We start from the raw sequence: 4,844 nt of genomic DNA, 5'->3' as shown, positions 1-4,844 counted from the left end.
CAGGACTAGGAACCATATATATGGCATGATATTATTGAAGGTTTCATGGGGGGGATTTTGAGACACCAAGTATGGTCAATCCTTTTGGACCTTTTATTCTAAGAGAATAAAGCGACCGAGCAACAGCCACAGATGAAACCCAAATCTGAGGAATAATTATTTTCTGTTTGCTTTTATTAACAGTGGAGAAATACATATCAGGATATTTAAATGCTGGGAGGATATGTCCAGTAAAGAGTAGAAGATTGAAATTATAGGAGATGGAATTTACTAACGTTGTAATATTTTTGAGATGGCAAAACATAATAGGGTCTAAGGCACATGTAGAAATGTGCCTTAGAAATGTTTAGATTTTACAAATAATTTTCACATACATTGTTTTATTTTATCCAAATAAAAATTCTATGATGACAGTTAAGTGACCAGTCATTTGAACAAGTTGTGATGATAAAATCTATGTGACCACAGATAATTATAACATACATAGATTTAAACTTTCCTGACATTGAGCCCTATAGAATTCTCCAAATATTAAAACATATATAAGTGTAAATGACCTCAAAAATATGTATTGAAGCATTGTACATATCAGGCATTTTACAAAATTATAATTAAACTCATTTTACAAAATTACAGCTAAAACCCATAATAACCTAATAAAGTAGACACTATCTTGTCTCCTGGACAGATCACAATACTGAAGTTCAGAGACATTAAATAATTTTCACTATTTTATTTAGTATGGCTTTAAACTAAGATAGTATTATTCAAGCTCTCCTAGAGTCTACTTTCTCCAAAAAAGAGAAAATACTAAAAGATGCATTTACACTTTTCAGCCTGAACTGCCATCTTCCAGCAACTCACCAAAATGACTAACACAAAGGGAAAGAGAAGAGGCACCTGCTGTGTGTTCTCTAGGCCTTTCAGAAAACATGGAGCTGTTTCTTCGACCACATTCATACTAATCTACGAGAATGATGATGTAGACACCAAGGGAATGGGCACTGTTCAAAGAGGAATGGCCCACAAACATTACTGTGGCAAAATTGGAAGAGTCTATAATGTCACCTGCATGCAACAGACATTGTTGTGAACAAACAAGTTAAGGGCAACATTCTTGCCAAGAGATTTAACAAATATATTGAGCATATTAAGCACTCTAAGAGCCAAGGTAGCTTCCTGAAACATGTGCAGGAAAATGGTCTGAAAAAGAAGGAAGCTAAGAGAAAGGTACCTGAACTCAACTGGAACACCAGCCTGCTCCACCCAGAGACGCACACTTTGTGGCATCCAATGGAAAGGATCCTGGGCTGCTGGAGCCCATCCCCTATGAACCCATGGCATAAGTGTAAAATAAATAAATAAGTATAAGAACTAGGTACTAAAAAAAAAAGATGTGTGTTACTGAGATCATCTGGAAGGTATAAGAGACTGAACTCATTTAAGTCCTCTATATAAACTTAAAATTCTAGCTGGTGGGTGCAGAGATCCATTTGTTTTGCAACTGTGTTCAAGTTTTTAAGTTTCCTTGCTTATTAAACCCACAGCCTACCTATCTGGAGTGGCTTGCCTCCTTTGTCAGTGTCTCCTTGCCCTCCATGTATGGGGGCCAGGTTCACATTTTACCCAGGAAGCTCCCAAGATTTCAAACCAACAGTATATTTTATACATATGCATATATATGTATATTAATTATCTTAGCCAAAACAAGTATTATTCTAATTTTATATGTGAGTGGTATTATAGTTATGTAATAAATCACAATAATAATCAATGATATGTTTTGGCCTAAATCTTTTTATTCTGATGAACAAGTGCTGCAATCATAACAATTTAAAATGTCTCTGAAACCAAGCATGTGTATAAGACAGATATTTCTCTTTGTCATACACTATTTGCATTAAATTCATTATTTATTACTTCATATTTCTTTCAGTGGAATTTATTAAATTATTCTTCTATGTATGTCTCTCTTGGTAAAGCTCATATAATAAAATGACATGGGAAAAATGGAGACTAACTTTCTGTGCAGTTTATCTTCAAATCAAATATTTAAACCAACATACAGATTTGAATTGTAAAGACTTTTAACGCCAAATATCAGGAAACACTATGAGTGTAAATTCTCTATTATGGAATTCTGATTGTAATTTTCCTTACTTACAAATCTTTATTGACTTCTTTTGCTCGTGTAGTTGTATCACCATTTTATTGCAATGGGAAAGGGAGGGAAAAAGACTTCCATCATTTATTTTGTGTCTAAATCTTTAAATTCTTCGTAAGTAATTTCCAAACCTTCTGTGTCCCTGCCACTAATGGGTTAAACTTTCTGAATAAACCTGGATGCATTTATTCCATGCTTTTGCATATATATACACATATTGTCTCAAATCCTCTTCCCCATTTTCTGACTGGTGAATATCTATCCAAATATGAAAAAAAATATTGAGTATTTCTATCTTGTAAAGCTTTTGATAATGTTTCAGAATAAAAAGCCAGAGTTTTGTGCCATCAGATATCTTTTATATTACTCTATGGTCACTGTATTTATGTCACTTGTAATAAAAACTATTACAATTGATATTCCATCTGTTTGTACCCCATCCAAGACTGAATTCCTAGTAGGCAAGTGAAAAAAGTTATTCATTTTGTGTACCCAGTGTTAAATCTGACAAAGATTTGGTTTCAGGGAAAAAATTATTAGTGACAAACAATTGATTGGCCAATTCCATTTTTTAGGAATACATTCTGTGTAATAACCTACTTTGCTTTATAGAAGTAACCATATTTAATGAATTAGTAATAAAATTTAAATATGCAATAGAAATATTTTTTAAGAGATAATTTTATTTGATTGACAGTACTTAATATTCAAGTTTATCCTTTGTCACATTTGTGTCTGTGTTTTTACCATTAGTAAACTCAAAAAATCCAAACCAGATTTTATTTCACTCACCTTTTTAACAAATTGCTCATTCTTTAAAACTGTTGCTCCTGAGGTGGACTTTAGTTTTATATATGAAAAGTGAGACATCCACATGCCTGACTGACATCAAGGTACACAGTGAAAAGGAAAAAAAATAAAAAACACAACAAAGGCTTCACTTTTTCCCCTTCATCTTCTTTGCCTTTGCTTTTGTACTCTTTCATAGATTAATCACTCCAAGGTCAATTGTGCAGTCATTACTCCTCCTGGCAAAACTTCTAGCTGAAGTCAATTAATGAATCAGCTGAGAAAGCAGTAGCTTCACTCATTCTCGCAGTGTTTAATCAGAAGAAAATCCTGCTTTAATTCTACTTCATTTGGTCTGGGGCAGAATCCCAGCAAATATACCAATCTCTGGACAGTTTCTGGATCAAATAACAATTAACTAGAATTAATAAAATAATTAAATCAGGGAATAATATAACTAGAAAAATAAAAAGTGCTTTGGTGATAGGTTTCACAGTTGATAAAAAATATCCTCCCTGAAGTTAGAAAGGGGAAGGAGACTCTCCCTTAAACGTCTACTATATAAGGCAGAAGTCTTGCTTGAGTGTAGTTGGTTAGGGTAATAATTTATACTATTCTATAATGGGTGTAATAATTTATAGTTTCAATTTGAACATTTCACCTAAAATGGCATATGGTATGCTTGAGTGTGATATTGTTATGTTACAGAATTACATGCTTATGATTTTGTAATAAAAAACTTTGTAATAAAAGGGACATTATTTGTGCTGGACTCTGCATACTGGCCCCTGAGCTAGACAAAATAACTTTTCTCATTAAATTCCTTTACTGCCCCTTAAAGAGAAATCTGGGAATCCTGATGAGAGGTTAAGTTGATTAAAAACCAACCAACTAACAAAAAAAAACATGTGATATTATTAGTATGGGAAATGTATTTTAAGGGATTCTTAACATTGTTTACCAACTAGTAAATAGTCACAGTATGTAGTACATTGTGCCTTCTAGGAATCACCCATCCAAACACCTCTAATTAAATAATAAGCTCCAACATCACCTCCTCTATTATTAATCATATAATGGTGTGACAAATCACCCCAAGAGTTACGAGGTTAAAATATAAACCATTAATTTACCTCAAATGGGCAGCTGCTGAGCTGGGTTCCGCTGGTTGGTTTTGCTCACCTGAATCACATACAGGTGATATCAGCGGGTCTCTTCATATGTCTACCATCGGGTTCAGGATATAAAAACTGGTGTTTTAGGGTGGTGGCTGACTGAATCTGGGTGTAGAGAATTTTTTATTAGGATGTAGTCTCTCATCACCTTGTGGGCTAGCCAAATTTATTCACAGGGTAGCCTGGCATGTGACCAAGAAGGAGTATGAAATTATACAAGATATCTTGAGGCCAACAGTCAAAATCAGAAATGCATTACTTCTGCCACATTTGACTGGCCCAAGCAAATATCAGCTGGACCAGATTCAAGGAGCAGAGAAAGGAGGTGATGCAAAATCTCATGTAGTAAAAAGGCATGCATATGAGAAAAAATTAAAATGCATGACCACTTATGCAAACTACAATCTCTTCCTTAAAATTTCTATAGTTATCAAGATAATGTCTTTTGCCTCTTTGCTTTCACATGGCTCATGGCATTATAACTTCTATGATGCCTTTATAAGAATGGAAAACATTATGCTATTACAGTATTTTGTATTTAAATCTTTTGCACAGAGGAGTTATTTCTATTAGGCAACTCTCTAGACTGCATAGACTTAGTTTTGTGCATCGTATCCATCTGAGTTTGCCAAAGAAACAGAAACTCAATGTGTGTGTGTGTGTGTGTGTATGAGTGCACAGAAAGAAAGAGATGGTGGCGAGAGAGGGAGAGAGAG

At 34.0% G+C, this 4,844-nt stretch overlaps 1 pseudogene; it reads left to right on the top strand.

Annotated features, from left to right (window-relative positions):
- Positions 1-868: 868 nt before the first annotated feature.
- LOC123815876 lies at positions 869-1,346 on the top strand (annotated as a pseudogene).
- Positions 1,347-4,844: the final 3,498 nt, after the last annotated feature.

Source organism: Phyllostomus hastatus, unplaced genomic scaffold, assembly GCF_019186645.2.
Source record: "Phyllostomus hastatus isolate PE091 unplaced genomic scaffold, TTU_PhHast_1.1 phas_contig_196, whole genome shotgun sequence".
NCBI lineage: Eukaryota > Metazoa > Chordata > Mammalia > Chiroptera > Phyllostomidae > Phyllostomus > Phyllostomus hastatus.
Note: the sequence above shows the minus strand (reverse complement) of the source record. Positions and strands in the feature narration are given on the sequence as shown.